The 18,659-nt window shown below is 32.7% G+C and overlaps 1 non-coding gene across 1 annotated transcript; it reads left to right on the plus strand.

Moving 5' to 3' along the window:
• The first annotated feature begins 5,285 nt into the window (after positions 1-5,285).
• Positions 5,286-5,392, plus strand: LOC130499339 (small nucleolar RNA R71). Its single transcript, XR_008938218.1, has one exon. It is a non-coding gene; the product is annotated as a small nucleolar RNA R71 (small nucleolar RNA).
• Positions 5,393-18,659: the final 13,267 nt, after the last annotated feature.

Below are 18,659 nucleotides of genomic sequence, written 5' to 3' on the forward strand. Positions count from 1 at the left end.
ACTTGAGCCTGAGGAGATTCATAATACTTCAAAAGCTTCTAATAACTCTAGTGCTGTTCAAGATGTGAATCTAGAGAGAGGCATCAAATAGCCATTGCTGATTACATCAGAAGATATAGAAGACCAGTTGAAGATGAAAGTGAAGAAGCTTCTGAGGATTTATGTATGATGTTAGGAGTTTTGAGGCTCCTAAGTCAAATGATAGTATAGTGGAAGTAAGTTTGTCGAACCAAATCTGAGGGACTCAAAGCAGTGAGAATGCAAGTATTTGCCTAATCTAAGTGCAATCAGTGATTTGATGATTTCTATACTAATGATTAAAGCTAAAGCAAAGCAATAAAAATGATACTTTTAATCTATTGGAAAGGAGAACTCATGGGTTTAGGGATTTAGACCTTGGGTGATCAGGCTTCGAACAAAGGATGACAAATGAATCAATCAAACTATTAACCTTAAGCCTAGACACAATTCTAAGCAAGCTCTATGTCTAGATGAATGCTCATTTGCTAACATGTCTCAAACATCAAATGTTTTTGGTTGAATAACATGCAAGCAATCATTACTAACAAGTCTATTAGCTATCTTAGCATCTTTAACAACAAATCTCTTTGGCAAAGTACACTAAGAGCCTAGGAGAGTTGACTCAGGCATTTCATCAAACACCTTTTGGGTGGGAAATGCCTAGAGATCACCCTTTGAGTGGCCTACTCAAATGATGCATTAAGATCACTCTACTAGCAAGGAACAAGTATGATCTACACCTAAAACATCCTAGAACTAGCCTAATCACCCTTAATCACCCTAACCCATGAATCCAAAAGGTGATTACTCACTAATCTCCATGATTCCTCTTAAACCCATGGTGGATTTCAGATGAATCATATAGAGATGTAGAAAGAAAATCACAAGAACACAAGAACAATCAAAGCCAAAAGAGAACTTTTCTTGAGAGAGTTTTGTGTTCTTCAATAGATCAAAGAATATCTGCCAAAAGGTGGCTACAACATACTTAAACATTAGGTTTTTCAGAGTAAAAACGTGCATAAGAAATTGCAAAAAGGTCCTTGAAAAATCATAAAATCGTGTAGCAAAAGGGGCTGGAGCGACCTTGGGGGGTCGCTCTGAGAGGTCGCTCCAGCCTCCATTTTTGTGTCTCCGGGCGATGAAAACGCGAGCTACTTAGGTGGGTCGCTCTGGTTGGTCGCTCTGGTTGGGAGCTACCTTAGGGGGTCGCTCCAGAAGGTCACTCTGCGGTTCTCGACCAGGATGGATATACCTCTAGTAAATTGATCATAACTCCTTCATTACATCTCCAAATGACTTGAAACCACTTCCATTAGAAAGCTAACTCAATTTCCTGTGTCTCCACAAAATATTAGCAACAGAAGATTTCTCTAAGGCCTCCATCCATGCTCATCTTTCACCCCCTTTTTGATCACTTTGCTTCCAAATGTCTCTAAGAACTCCATGTGGTGTTCCAATACCTGATAGAGACATATGTATGCCAAATGCAACCTAAACATGTCTAAATCCTAATCTATATGATGCAAATGCTTATGAATGAATGGTTAAAACAATGCAAATATGCAAGACATCAACTCCCCCACACTAGTCCTTTACTTGTCCACAAGTAAACTTTCAAGAACCAAGGAGAAAAGGGTTGAAGATGAGGACTCATAACCAAAAGAAACTCTTCTTAGTTCTCAACCTAACAACCTTGCATAATCATACCAAATAGCAAGAGCAAAGATTTCATCCATCTCTAACTTCTCTAAGCCTATCCCAGCTCCTTTGATCTCTACACTCATTAATCATGCATCCACAAACCACAAATCCACCATCTCTCTAACATTCAGGAAGCAAACTCAATAGACATCTCACAAATGGTCAACTGGTCCAAGTCATTTGGTTTGGTAAGACAAAGGCTTTAATGCAAGTGAAATCAGAGGTTCAAAATGATCTTTTAAGGTGGTTTACTCTCAAAACTAAGTAGCTTTGACATTACACATAATATATCTAAGAAAGGGATCAACTCATGCATACAATGCTCAATCTCCATTGTTCTACCCTTTCCCAAACATACAAGATATTTAATTATTCCTCAATGTCAAACCCAACTCACATCTCTCACCAAAAGATCCCAAGAACATTCTTCACATCAGACTCTTTCTTTTTGAAATCAATAAGGGATTTTTCACAATTTTAAAACAAATCTTAGCTCCTAACAACTTTGCTAGCCCCCTTTTTCATTCTTTTTTTTTTTTTTTTTTTTTTTTTTTTTTTTTTTTTTTTTATATTGGGGGCCAAGACTTTTCACAATAAGAGCTAGATACTTCTCCACTTATCCCATAAAGACTAATCATTTAAGCACAAAGAGTCAAACCTTTCATAATCCCAAATCACAATCACAACACTCACCCCCTTCCTATAGCTAGACAATAGAGTGACTAATCTAGCAAGAATGGAGACTAAGCATTGTCGTTCCCAATACTCTCAACATTATGCACATGTAAAGCTTTCCAAAGAGGCCTCACTCAACAAATAATGATGGTTTAAAAAGGAGGTATGGGTTTTGGGAGTGGAGTACCACTTGAGTTTGTCAAAAAGATTGGTAAAACAGATGGGACAACTCAAGTGTGTATATCCATGACTTAGTACACAAGGGACCATATGCAAGAGACATTAAAACAGGAGCTTGCTTCAAAGAGAGAGTATCAACAGTCAAATGAGTTTCAAGAGGAGCATTCAAGGCGCGAAGTTTACAAGCTTTCTAAAGGGTGCTCAAGCTACTTGTCATGATTACAAAGGTCAACAAATTCAGTACTTAGCATGAGCTCTTTACAAGGTTGAAATTCCCCTAATGCATGAATGCAACCTATATGCTTCTAGACTCAATCCTAAAAATGCAAATGATGCAACTAAATGATTCTTTTTGTGTTTTTCAAATTTTTTTTTTTTTTGGATTTTTCTATGCAAATAAGGATGTAATATGCAATGCATGAGACTTAAAATCATGAAAACAAACATGATCAAATACTTGGTACCTCCCCCACACTTAAATCACACAGTCTCTGTGTGAGTGAGGTACCCAATGGAAATGTGAAATACAAAGAAAAGTGGGATTGTGTGTTACCTTCCGTGGAGCGAGGTGCGAACGTCGCTGCGACAGGTCGCTCCCAGCTGGAGCGACTACGGTAGGTCGCTGTGAGAAGATCGCTCTGAGGTTGGTTTCTGTGTTTCCACTCGCGTGTGACGCGAGCGACCTCAGCATCTTGCTCTGGACATGTCGCTCCCAGCTGGAGCGACCTAGAGGTGTCCGACTTTCTGCTCAATACCTGCACACAACTTCACTTTCCCATTGTTTTATGCAATAGAATGATAATGCAAATACTAATGCAATATATATACAAGGATACTCATGGGACTTCCTCCCAAGTGAGCTTGTTTTAAGTCTCTAGCTTGACTTTGCCTCCTTGGGATCAGGCTGGACTAGGTTCAGAGAGTGGAGTTGACTCCCCATCTTCCTCAGGTGGTAGCTCATCAAAGTGATCATCAGCAGGAGGAGTCATCTCTTCAATGGTGAAGGCTTGTCCAAATACAGTGGGGTTCCTCATCTTCTCCTTGATGTCAAAGTGGAGGATGTTCTCCTTGCCCAAATGGAGGTCAATCTTCCCTTCCTTCACATTCACAATAGCTCCTGCTGTAGCTAAGAATGGCCTTCCAAGAATCAATGGGTCTTGAGCCTCCTCACCCATTTCAAGCACCACAAAATCTGTAGGTATCTCATACCTTCCAATCTTCACAGGGAGGTTCTCTAGGATGCCCACAGGGTACTTCACTGAACGATCAGCCAACACCAGAGAGAGTCTACACTTCTTGTATTGAGTGAATCCAAGCTTCTTTGCCACAGACAAAGGCATCAAGCTGACACTAGCTCCCAAATCGCAGAGACATTTCTCAAATACCATAGGTCCAAGAGCACAAGGGAGTGTGAAGCATCCTGGATCCTCTAGCTTCTCTGGAGCATCAAGCCTCTGAATGATGGCATTGCACTCATGACTCAGAACCATCATGCCCTCCATCTCCTTCTTCTTAGCAGCTACAACATCTTTCAGGAGTTTGCTGTATTGAGGAATCAGCATGAAAGCATCAATGATGGGCATTGTAACCTGAGCTTCACTCATCTGCTTCTCAAACAAAGCCTTGTACTTCTGTAGCAGCTGCTTCTTGAATCTACCAGGGAATGGAAGCTTTGGTTCATAGGGAGGGGGACAGGAGAGCTCTCACTTGCTGGAGCAGCAGATTCACCATCTTTTGTTGTTTTCTTCTCTTCTCCAACCTTTCCTTTACCCTTGGCTTTCACAATCTTCTCCAAGATCTCAGCATCTGTCTTCTCATCAACAATGACCACTTCATCATCCAGGTTGATGGCCACCTCCTCACCTTGTTTCTCAGCATCCTTGGTGAGGGTTACAGGAGTCAACTGCTTACCACTCCTAAGTGTGACAGCTTTTGCTTCCTTGGGGTTTTGATCTGACTTTCCAGGTAGAGATCCTTGCTGGCGGTTCTGGTGGGAGCTCATGGAAGCAAACTGATTCTCCAAATTCTTGACAGAAGAAGCAAGGTTGGAGAATTTGTTGTTGAGCTCATTGTAGCTTCCATCGATCTTGGAGTGGAGATTCTTCAGCTCATAGCCAACATGCTTCTCACTTCTAGTCTGAGACTCCAAGATCTGTTTCAGCAAGGCATCAGTGCTGCTCTCTTGAGGAGCAGAAGAGCTAGGAGAAGAGTTTTGCTGAGGCTGATAGTTGCTCTGCTGGTTGTTTCGAGGCTGATAACCACTCTGCTGGTTGTTTGAATAGGGCTTCTGTTGGTAGTTGTTGTACTGAAAGTTGGGTTCCTTCTTGTACCAGCTACCATTACTGTTGATGAAACACAATTCTTCTTGCCCTTCCAAACCCTCAACCTCATTGACAGTAGGAGGTATCTCCTGGCTTGGGTTGCCAACAAAGTTCACCTGCGCTTGTGTGGCCTTATCAGCAATGAGTTTGTCAATCTTCTCCTGAAGAGCCTTTATCTCATTCCTTGTTTGATTGTCATCACCTCTGCTGCTTCTGTCATGGTCTCCACTGTAGACTGCATCACTCTTAACCATGTTGTCAACCAGAGCCTCTGCCTCTTCCTCAGTTCTCCCCAAAAAGAACCCATTGCTAGCTGTATCCAGTCTGGCTCTGTACTTAGGAAGAGCACCTCTGTAGAATGTGCTCAGCAAGCTCTCCTTAGAGAATCCATGGTGTGGGCACTGAGCTTGGTAGCCATTGAATCTCTCCCAAGCTTCACTGAATCCTTCCAAGTTCTTCTGTTGGAAGCTGGAGATCTCATTCCTCAACTTAGCAGTTCTTGAAGTAGAGAAGAATTTCTCCAAGAATGCCCTTTTGCAGTCTTCCCAAGTGGTGATGGAGTCACTTGGTAGAGACTTCTCCCACTGACGTGCCTTATCCCCCAAAGAGAAAGGGAATAGCTTGAGCTTTAAGGCATCCTCTGACACACCATTAGTCTTTGACATACCACAGTAGCTGTCAAACTTATCCAAGTGATCAAATGGGTCCTCCACAGCCAGACCATGATACTTGTTGTTCTCTATGCAGTTTAGCAGTCCTGACTTGATCTCAAAGTTGTTAGCAGCCACAGCTGGTGCTCGAATTCCAAGTCTAGGACCATGGATGTTGGGGCGGTCATAAGTGCCAATGGGGCGAGCTGGTCGCTGTTGAGGTCCATTGGGGTTCTGAGGATTTTGTTGTTCTTCCATTGCAGCTTCCAGTGGCTGCAGTTGAGCCTGTTGCTCTTCTTGTCTTCTCTTTCTAGTACACTCTCTCTCTAAAGCTCTGATGTCTGTGGCTCTTGGAACAAGGTTTGATGTACCCTTGCTCCTCAAGTTCATACACCTGAAAATCACAAAGAGTGAAGAAGAGAATCAGTAACTTACAAAAATAAAAATGACTTAGTCTCAAGCAAATGACTAAATCTCAATGTTCAAATCAAACTCAGAATTTGGCAACGGCGCCAATTTGATGTTAGGAGTTTTGAGGCTCCTAAGTCAAATGATAGTATAGTGGAAGTAAGTTTGTCGAACCAAATCTGAGGGACTCAAAGCAGTGAGAATGCAAGTATTTGCCTAATCTAAGTGCAATCAGTGATTTGATGATTTCTATACTAATGATTAAAGCTAAAGCAAAGCAATAAAAATGATACTTTTAATCTATTGGAAAGGAGAACTCATGGGTTTAGGGATTTAGACCTTGGGTGATCAGGTTTCGAACAAAGGATGACAAATGAATCAATCAAACTATTAACCTTAAGCCTAGACACAATTCTAAGCAAGCTCTATGTCTAGATGAATGCTCATTTGCTAACATGTCTCAAACATCAAATGTCTTTGGTTGAATAACATGCAAGCAATCATTACTAACAAGTCTATTAGCTATCTTAGCATCTTTAACAACAAATCTCTTTGGCAAAGTACACTAAGAGCCTAGGAGAGTTGACTCAGGCATTTCATCAAACACCTTTTGGGTGGGAAATGCCTAGAGATCACCCTTTGAGTGGCCTACTCAAATGATGCATTAAGATCACTCTACTAGCAAGGAACAAGTATGATCTACACCTAAAACATCCTAGAACTAGCCTAATCACCCTTAATCACCCTAACCCATGAATCCAAAAGGTGATTACTCACTAATCTCCATGATTCCTCTTAAACCCATGGTGGATTTCAGATGAATCATATAGAGATGTAGAAAGAAAATCACAAGAACACAAGAACAATCAAAGCCAAAAGAGAACTTTTCTTGAGAGAGTTTTGTGTTCTTCAATAGATCAAAGATTATCTGCCAAAAGGTGGCTACAACATACTTAAACATTAGGTTTTTCAGAGTAAAAACGTGCATAAGAAATTGCAAAAAGGTCCTTGAAAAATCATAAAATCGTGTAGCAAAAGGGGCTGGAGCGACCTTGGGGGGTCGCTCTGAGAGGTCGCTCCAGCCTCCATTTTTGTGTCTCCGGGCGATGAAAACGCGAGCTACTTAGGTGGGTCGCTCTGGTTGGTCGCTCTGGTTGGGAGCTACCTTAGGGGGTCGCTCCAGAAGGTCACTCTGCGGTTCTCGACCAGGATGGATATACCTCTAGTAAATTGATCATAACTCCTTCATTACATCTCCAAATGACTTGAAACCACTTCCATTAGAAAGCTAACTCAATTTCCTGTGTCTCCACAAAATCTTAGCAACAGAAGATTTCTCTAAGGCCTCCATCCATGTTCATCTTTCACCCCCTTTTTGATCACTTTGCTTCCAAATGTCTCTAAGAACTCCATGTGGTGTTCCAATACCTGATAGAGACATATGTATGCCAAATGCAACCTAAACATGTCTAAATCCTAATCTATATGATGCAAATGCTTATGAATGAATGGTTAAAACAATGCAAATATGCAAGACATCAATGTACACCCGCAAACTCCATATATTTTTTCTGCTTATAGGTTACTTACACCTTCAGTAAAGGGAAAAAGAAACCTCTGAGAAACTGAAAATGCATTGTGCTATATTGTTATTTTTTTTTTTTCAATTTACAGGTTCAACTATTGTTATACACTTAAGTATGCAATGGAGATTCTTCTCTCTGAATCTGGTATCATCACCACTTACTACTTTGGTTGGTCAACAAGCTTGGTTGCGACCTTCTTGGCTTGTCTCGGTCTCACGGTTCTTCCAGTAATTAGTAAACATGGTCATTGGAAGCTATGTCGGGTAACATCTTCGAAGACCGACATGTAACTTACCCCTGTTGATTTGTTTTGGTTAATATGATAGTAATTTCAGGTCTTATGCCCATAATCTCTAGAATCCCAAAGTCAGCCTTTTAGATATTCTAATTTATAAAAACAACTTTTTATCTTAAAAGTGGTTTGAATCCGGGGGACAAGTAACCAAGTCGCTTGTTCTACCAACATCTTTGGTTTGTTGCATGGATGGATGTAAATATTTTTTTTAAAAAATTAAAGTAATTGATTAAAATTTTACTTTCACTAGAAAATAATAAAAAATATTATAAAATCAGTACCCAAAATTATAAGTATTACTTATTATAATTTTAATGCATAGAAAAATATATATTTAATATAGACATGTGGTCTTAGTTCTCATATTTGTGGATATATTAGATTGCATATATTCCTCTACGTTGAACTGTAATTGTTTTTTTCTTTATAATTTAAACAGGTTAAAATCAGATTTCTTTTATTACTTGCATATTGGTTATTTTATTATATATTTTTATTATTTGTATAATATATTCTCAATAAAATTATGTATCAATATATTTTATTTTCATAAACACATAAAAAGTATTGTCGCATTGAAATTGCATAAGAGAAAATAACCAGTAATTGTTTGAAAACTCATGCATATATGAATATTTACATAAAGAACTAAATCATATAATATTTCTATTAACATTTCATTTTCACTTCCTCATTAGTTTTGAATTATTTGTAATTTATATGTATAAATTTAAATGAATATTATTCTAAAAAATAATATATTTTGTCTTAATTAGACATCTAATTTTTATCATAAGAATTTAGATTGTTTTAAGTATATTAAGTTGCATATATATTTTTTCCGAAATGGACCACAAATTATTTAGTTTTAGTTAGACTAGATACATTTTTTTTTAGGGGAGGTAGCATCGCTTTAGTAAAGGTTTTCGGACTTCAAGATTTTCGACATATAAAAAGAGAAAAATCAGACTTCAAATAGTTTAGCTATGATAACTTGTACTTTTCATAATAGTTTAAGTTTTATAGGTTATTCTATTCCGTTGTGCCTTCTCGTATCACTTCTATTTTGAGTAATAAAATAGTTTTTTTTATGTAAAAAATCATTTGATCAAAAATATATTCATTGTAAAAAATATTTTATTTACACTAAAATTACCTAATTTTGGGAATATTTTTTATATATAAATCATATATTTTAAAATTTATAGATATTACCTTTTTATGTTGATTTGAAAAAAAAATTACAAAATAAAATATAATTTATTTTCTAAATTCATTTAAGTGATTTTTCTGTGCCATGCACAAATATAAATGTTTCTAAAATTAATATATTATTAAATTATCATGATTTTAATTTTAATTATTTTTTTAGTTTATATGTATTATTTAATTTAAATAATATTATTTTATTTTAATTAACCATGTAGTTTGGATATTTAACATCTCGTTGATTTGGTTATTACTTGGATATGTTGAAATGTATTTACTTATTTTATTTTATTTTTTATTTTGCATTTAGACGTTTGATTATGAGTATAAAAATTTAGATATTTTAAATTACTCATTTTGTGGATTATATTGAGTTGCATGTATTTCTTTAAATCTAAGCGCAATTACTTTTTATTCTAGTAAACTACATTAGTTCGGTTCATCCATAATATATACATGGGCGAAGCAATCTTACACACTACGGGTGCAAGTGCACGTGTAATAGTTTTCATGTTTCAGTTTTTATCACACAGAACATTAAAGAATTGGTTATCACATTATTGGTGTTCAATCCAGATACTAGATATTATTTATGTTTGGTTTTTTCGATTTTTTGGTATTTCAGTTTATAAAAATAGCTACAATATTAAAACTGTATTTACTTTGGTTTGATTCCGTTTATATACCATGGATTTTCGATCTTTACCAAAATACCATAAATTTATTTATATTTTAAAATATTTTATGAACTTCACTTTATATGACTAGATATCGGCTTTTATATAACATGAAAATATTTTGAATATCCTATATTTTTTAACTATTTAAAATAGTTAGTAAAGATAGTAAGTTAATAATTATAATATTTTTATTGAATAAAAATAATAACAATTAGCAATCCATAATATTATAAATAACCAAATATTAGCACATATATTTGTTAAGAAAAATGTAAAAAAATATATTTAATTTAATCAAATGAATTATAACTTTTAATTTAAAATAAAATATTAAATTACAAAAATCAACATTTTAAATGTGAAGATCATATCAATAAAATAAGTTACATACATATTCTCAATTATATTATATAAATTATATATAATTATATTACTATATTTTAGTTGATCAGTTTATTCGGTCTGATCGGTTTATATACCAAACCATATTTATATGCAGAGGTTTCTTAAAATTGACATCAATTTGGTATATTTGGTATTACTAAAACTAAAACCACTTTTTCTATTCCAGTTCGGTTTTAATTGGTTTGGTTTTATCAGATTGAACACCCATAGTGACTTAGGTTTGAGCCTTCGTTATGTCTTAGTTTCTTTTATGATTAATTGTACACCCACCAGATAAAATTCTTAGGTTTTCCCCTATATGTACTTTTGTAAATTATTTGTATAGTTTGATGTTTTTTTGAATTTAAAAAATAGTATAAAACTGAAATGATGATAAGTATCGAGTACTATAAACGAACATTACCGATAAAATTGTGAGAACTCATGAACAGATATTTATATTTACAAAATACTTTTTTCTAAAATTCTAAGTAAGTATAATGTAAAAAAAAATTAAAAAGTATTATAAATGATCTTAAGCATAAAATTTCCTACTGGTTTCTGCATTCTTATTATAGGTATATTATATTGTATAAATATATAAAACTATTAAGCCTTACAGAATTTTTAGTGGTATATTAGGTTTGATTAAATTTTGTGAATTTTTTATTTATATATTTTAATTAATGAATGTGACGATGAAAACTATAACAAAAACAAATTTTACAAATTAATAAACATCTCAATAGTGGCAATTATAAAATATCTTTAGTTTCTCAATGATATTTTAGTACATGCTATTTAAATTAATTTTTATAATAATCTGAGAAAATACATTGATATAACTAAAATATTTTATTTATTTTAAAACATATATATTATGCTGTTTAGTATTATGTTTTATAGAGATGTTATTTTTAGAGTATTTGCATTGCACACACACAGAAAACCATCAAATTAGCTAACTACCCTATTTTTGTCATCTTGTGAAAGTCTCAGATTGTTAAATGACCACTGTACCCCTATACCATGTTTATTTTTGTCGAAATTTTTGTGACCATAATATCTCTATTTTATCTTGATGCTAAGCTAGGGTTTACCTCTGACTCAAATATGCTTTAAATTATTTTTTCTGATAAACCACAAAAGCTATTATGTTAGATAAATTGATTTTTTTCTCAGAATTTATCTTCTTAACAAAGTTTTCTAAAATCTTCGTATACTTTCCCTATTCCTCTAATATATTTAAATTTATGTATTTCTTTTCATTTCATACTTAATTACCAGAGTCATTTCCTCGATCAACTTTTTTCATTTAAATGTTGTTTCTTATTTTGTGTTATTTCATGATTGATTGTGAACTCTGTTCGAAAACGTGAGCAAATCAGAGCTCCAAGGCGGACGACGACCAAGTTTTTCAGTCTTGCCCGCATAATAGTGTAATATGGCGCCGTTAATCCAATTCGATTTATGCAACAAATCTTATTAAATTTCGAATCCAACTTAGATCTATAAAGTTTAATCTAAAATGATTAAATATGTGAGTAAAAGATCTGGGAAAAAAGATGGAGGCAGCCATTGTTTGAGCTTCAGAAAATGCAGGCTATAGAAAAGAAGACGATACCAAAATTACATGTTTGTTCCTTCTTGAAGAAAAAGCAAACTTTGAAGAACATTTTGAATATTGACTACAAATTCAGCCTTTATAGATACATATACACGTAAAAGCTTAAAAACGAGGTCATGCTTAGAATTTATATATTTTTATAGTTGTAAAACTTGTTAAAATAGTTTTTTACGCGCTAAATATAATATTGAAAGTATCCAACAATTTAATTTGATACAATAAATATTTTAGCCATGTATAATTTTAAATATATCTTTAAATGTTCTTTTTAGACTGCTAGAGATTTTATTTAAATATAACATATCAATACATATTGTACTCTTTACCTGTCAAAACTGGATTAAGCTACAAACAGAGTATACAAACAAATGTTAAAACAACCTTTAATATATTTAACATGCTAACCAAAAGGTTAATAGTCTACTATATTTTTATTGTTGGCTATTAATAGAATTAGTGTATCTATAATGATTTTATCTGTCTATTCCTAAAATTAGCATGTTAGCCTCCTAAAAATTCTCTTAGCAATTTTTCGTTGTGAAGCTAATTAATATATTGTCCAAGAACCACATATTTTAGCTGGATAAATTTCTAATTTTATGAAAACTCTTGTCCTCTATCATTCCGAATCCAAAATCAGTCTGGTCCACGAAGAACTGCCATTCATGTTCCTCATCCTTTAGGCATACCATTGAGATGTCATCTATATACTTCACCTTAACTACACATTTTATTTTGATTTCAAATACACTTCTTCTCCATTTTTATTTCAACAGAAAGGAGTACTAAATGTTAAAAGAAGAGAATTATAACCGCAGCGACCACGGAACGGAGGTGTCCAAGCTCGTTCCTTCACCCATTGTCGTCAAAACTAATTTATTAGCTAAATGCAATATTAGCTGCTATATTAATGTTATCCGGGCAACTCACACATACATCTTGTTCATATATTCAGATGATATTTATCTACTTAGTTTAACATACAGATATTGGATCATGCATTAGAACTGAGTTGAAGACAAAATTCCATTGAAGAAGATACCTATGAGGGGTTATTACTTTTTTCCCTAAAAATTGAAGGGGGGAGAGGAGAGCCTCACGTGACAAGGGAAGATGATAAAGTGTACGTAGTTGAAATGATCATTAACCCCTTCAAATAAGTTTTTTTATTTCTAACCTACAAATAGCCTAATTTAACTCATTATCTAATTAACAGGAGGACTGTTTGGTCATTTTACATTTTTCTAGTTGCAATACAAACCCCACAATATTTTTGTTATAGGTAGTTTGCTAATTACTAACTTATTTTAGGATTTTGGCCATATTAACTCTTTTTCTTAACATCAAAACTATTTTTTTGTGAACTTTTATTTTATGAAATCACAGTATATATAAAATATGCTTTCTTTTTTTTTTTTAAATATAACTTTTATTTTTATAATATGAATACATATATTTTTTTGTTAAATATAGTTTGATTTTTTATACCATATTAAAAATCCTTTGATAAATTTATTTTAGTTAATATTTATAAATAATAATAAATTTCATATTATATAATCAAACTCTAGATCTCATGACATCAAAATATAAATAGACTATTCAACAAACCAGTCAATTAAATTATTTTCCATTTTTTTATTAAAACAAATTACATACTTGCTTCTTGGAAGAAATTCAAAAAAAAATATGTTGTTTTGGAGTTGACCAAAAAGTTTCACAAATTCAAAAATTGTTTGGTTGAAAAGAATACCAAATTTTTCTTTAAAATTGGTAACTATTTTATATATAAAGTAGTTTTGAGCAAATTGAAACAGGATTTTCTTAGAAGTAAGAAAAATATCATAATTACTTTTTTTGGTAACACTCCTAACTTAAGTAGTTATGAGCAAAATGGAAGTAGAATTAACAATATTGTTTGTCCTGGCACATTAAGTTATCAGATTCAGGTAATAAACATGACAAAGAAAAAGAGAGCCAAAAAGGGATATGTCAATTATGAAATAAATAGGATACTTTGACTTAAAACGTTAGAGACACATCAAAAAGGACCATTTGCCTGCATCTTAGGCAAGATATATTACAAATTGGTCACGTGACAGGACATTAGTGCGTTATCAACCTCAGCGCTCCTACTTACCACCACGTCTTTAAATTAGTCAAAAACTTGTTTTTTTTTTTTTCTAAACCAGAGATATCCGGCGACCCGTAATTCGACACGTGGTTTCCGTTTGCCCGAGGGCCCGTAATCCGCACATGCTTTTCCGACTGTCAACCGACTAATCCTCTGGAGGCCTGCAACCCGGATACTTGCGGACGGTAACTCCACAAGGTAGATGGCCAAAAATCGAATCTAGGTGGCTTCCCGTATTGGGGCCGAGCTCCCTCAAGTAATCATCACTGGGCCAACTTGTGTTGGTCGTCAAAAACTTGTGTTTGAAGACAATTGGTCATAAAATCATAATTATGTATTGTCTTTGATATTTATCACATCAGCTAATTTTGTTAATAATCGAACACGAAAAAATTGGGTTTCTGAACATCGTTTTGCACTCTTCTTGTTTTAATGTTTTTGGTAACTGGTGTTCTTGTATATCAGCTTCTTTTTCTTGTTGTTTTCTGTTTATTTCCTTGCGATCATAGCGAATGTCACAGGGATTATAATAGCGCCAAAATGTATAAATCATTATAAACTTGTGATTTGGTTCGTTGAAAATGAAAGTCAGTCGCCACTAGCAATTGTTCCTTGATTTTTCACTTTTTATTAGTTCTATATAGTTTTACTAAAGATATAGCACTTTATATTCCCCACATGGCTATCTCATGATTCATAATTCAGTCTAAAGATAATGCTATTGCTATTTTTAAAAAGAATATATAGTTTTGGGAAAAACCATAATATTGTTGTTTTTAGTCGAATATAATGTTTTATTTAGTGGGGAAGTTATGTTCTGAGTGGGTGGGGCAGCTGCCCACTGTGAATTTTGTTAATGAATGTAGTTTTGTACCGAGTTTAAATATAGCCATGTTGAATATTTAAATTATTTCTAGATCTAGCACTGGTTGTATTGTATTTGTATCTATAAACATTTAATTTCATCTATCGAAAGATTGCTAGCTATTCACACAAGTTACATTTATAAATACGTTAATTTTTATGGAGACGATATAAATATTTTGTTTTGTTAAGCGACTATTGTTTTTTTTTTTGATAAACTGTTAAGCGACTATTGTTACTATATATATCCTTCTCTCTACGTAATTAGCAGAACGTTCTGAGAATTTGATAAAGTTGACTTATTATACGAATATAAATTTTGATAATCGAGATATACATGTGTTTAATCCTTTAGCAAAAAAAAAAAAGAGATATACATGTGTTTAGTTTGTTCGTAAAAGGTTCAGATAGTTGATTAAGCACTACGTAGTACAAGGTTTATCGTATAATTCTCAAAAAATATAAAAGTTTATTGTACCACCCAACTTCAATCGACACTTACCAAGAAAAAAAAACTTCAGTCGACACACCATGACACCATGCTAGTGGAGTCAGGAGTGGATGATATATACATGGACACGTAACATTAGAAGTTTGATTGCGATAAGTGTCATAAAAGTGTAATGTAAACACGATATATAGATTGACCAAGTCCAAACCGCGTCGCCGTCGAGGTTCTACTTTCTACGTGCATGAAAACGCCATCCACTTTCTGTCCTTCTCACTCTATTTAGACATAATTTTAAGCTTTTGTAGATTTTTATTTATTTATTTAACTTTTAGCACTGAGGTAGAAAGTATCACGATTAAACAAAATTTCAAACATTCTTTTTTTTTGTAACCTAATTTCAAACATTTTTTTTTGCTAAAATTTGGTGCAAACATTTATTTTGCCAATACGATACGTATTTACACTGAATAGTAATGCAATATCTCCCCTGATACAGACTATATGGTCAAAATAAGTGAATTATTATAGTTTAAAGTAGTGTAATACTCCGTTTGTATCATTTTAAGTTGAATTTTAGATTTTTAAATAAATATTAAAAAGGTACAAAAATTATGTAATTTATCTTCATTTACATAAAATTAACATTAAATAAGATTAGTTCAATTTATAAAAAAAATAAAGTATTTTATAATTGATCACAAATTTCAATAACATTAAAAAATTTATATAGAATAGTGAAAATATCACTTATTATAAAACAAAATAAAATTTTTAAATACCAGTTAAATTGATACAGTTATTAGTTTGTATAGGTGAAAATATTGTAACATTTGCACCAAATTTTTTATTACAAAGCAAGTTGAACCTAGATTTTATATTTTTTTTTCCGGTGGACCCCGTTTACCGGATATAATTTTAGTGGTCATCACTCAATAAACATCTGGCTATTTTCTTAATTCATAAAATAATACTAGTCTTGATTTCTTTTTTCTTTTCCTATAGCAAATGTTTGTTTTCTCTTTCATTTTGGAGTATACCAACATATTTTACAATTCACATTACCAGTTCTATTAAAATAGGAATAATATAGAACTATGACCCAATAATACAAGGCCATTTAGAAGTCAACTCTGTTCAACCATAAGAAACGTGGGCACAATGTGTACCTAGCCAGCAACCTATCCTGTTCTTTCTATACATTAAATTGTTCTTTTTAAAAACAATTTACTATTCAATAATTATCAAATATTGATAATTATCCGTTATATTAGGACTGTGCAAATTATCCGTTAAATTTGATCTGATCCGTCATTTGTTTCGATTTGATAATCCGAAAATTCTAGATATTCATAAATCTTCGAATCAAAACAAATATCAAAATATAACATCTGTAAAAATCAAAGCAAATCACAATTTTTTTAAAGGCGTATATCCAAACCGATTTGTATATTTATAGATATATAATGTAATTGTATATACGAAATATTATATATATATACATATTTTATGATATAATTTAGTTAGTATTTCATTTTAAGTTGTTTTTAAAAACAATATATGAACCAAACCGGAATCCGAATTAGGATCCAACAATATTAAAAAATAGTTAAATATGTTAATGCTTTTATATATATTAAGGTAATTTAGATATTTTAGAGTATTTTCACGGTTTTTAGTTTGCATTTATTTGTTATTTTGAATATTTTTAATTAGTTTAGGTAGTTTAACTAATTTTTAATTAGATTTATGAATAACTTATATATTTTGAGTGTTTGTTGTCAATTTGTTTAGTTAAAATATATTTTTGGGCGATTTCAGAAATTGGTTATAATTCGATCAGAACCAAACTTTGAAAAAATCGAACCAAATCCGGTCTAATATTGAGTAAAACGTAAATGAGGCTTATGAGTATAGTACCGAAAATCAAAAAATCGAATCAATTGAACTATACCTAAATTGAATTCTTGACATTTGTTGAGAGAATAAAGAGGTGCAAAAATTAGGTATGCGTTTCATTTCTTCAAAAGAACAGCAACTTTTATTTTTTTATTGACCAATGCAACATCTAAAATATTAATACTGAAGTACATTTAACTCTATCCCCTTAGTTTTCCACAAATATTACAATTTCATGCCACTACAATCAAAACACAGTAGTTTAATTATTTAGTTTTACCATTAAAAAAACATGGCCTATTATTATTCTGTTTGGGCTTTCTTTTTGATTTACATGGTCCACAATTCTAAACCAATTGATTGTAATATCTACAATACTAAACCCGTCCGATAGAAATATCTAAAATAAACACCCAAAACCAATTAGTGCAAATTATTATTCATATTAAAACATATCTACACAAGTATACAAACATATTCTATTGCTTATGGTGGAAATAAATTTCACAGTGAATAAACATTTTTGATTGTTTTGCTTATGATAAATTTTTAGTTTTGTTTTAGATGATTTATATTTTGGTTTGTTCCTGACCAAAAAAACTGGTTTGCAATATAAACCGTAAACGAATCAAAATTTGGTTTGTTAATAATATCTAACCTAATTAAACTGCTTCCTTCCATTCCATGAAACCATCCTAAATCAGTCTTAAATTTACGAAATTTTTAATTAATATACATTAATCACATTTAAAGAATTGATACTCACTCAAAGATTTTCCTAATACTACGCGATCATAATATTTTCACTCACAGATTTTCCTAATCCTACGGGAACATAATAGAAACTATTTATTGTTCAACAGCTCAAATCAAATAACTAACAATTCGAAAATCTATTTAAAAATCTTGACCACCAAGTTCTCCTAAAATCTATGAATATTCCTTTTTCCTAATAGATAATAAACTAACACAATATGAAAATCTTTTTAAATATCTTGACCACTAAGTTCTCCTTTTCTCTACGAATATTCCTTTTCCCTAATAGATACTAAATAATAAACTTTTAAGATCTTTTGCCTTTGATTGTGTTTTTAAATTATAACTACCAAAAATAAAATATCGAACTTATTGACATTTAATCTAACGTGCGCCATCTCTCACCACCAGCAGTATATATATCTCATCATCTATTCTCCAAATCATATCCCAAAAAATCGAAAACCTATAACATGTCGAAGATGACGACGTTTGTTCCTCTAACCAAACTCAGACCTTTCAAAGACGACTGGCGTGTTCAAGTTAAATGTTTACATTCATGGAAGCAAAACACCACTTTTGCAGGTAATACTTTCGAAATGGTCTTGGCAGATTAATGGGTAAGTTCGTTTTGTACCCTTTATTATATTACGAATGTTTCAAATGTATCTAAGATGACTTTTTTTTGTTAGGGTAACAAGATCCATGCTACTTGCAAACGATCTCTCATGCACCGAATTCAGCGTATCTTAGCTTTAGATTCATGGGGTGTCATTGAACATGTCAATGTCAATGCAGCTGGTGGTCAGTATCGAACC

This window comes from Raphanus sativus, chromosome 8 (assembly GCF_000801105.2).
Source record: "Raphanus sativus cultivar WK10039 chromosome 8, ASM80110v3, whole genome shotgun sequence".
Lineage (NCBI taxonomy): Eukaryota > Viridiplantae > Streptophyta > Magnoliopsida > Brassicales > Brassicaceae > Raphanus > Raphanus sativus.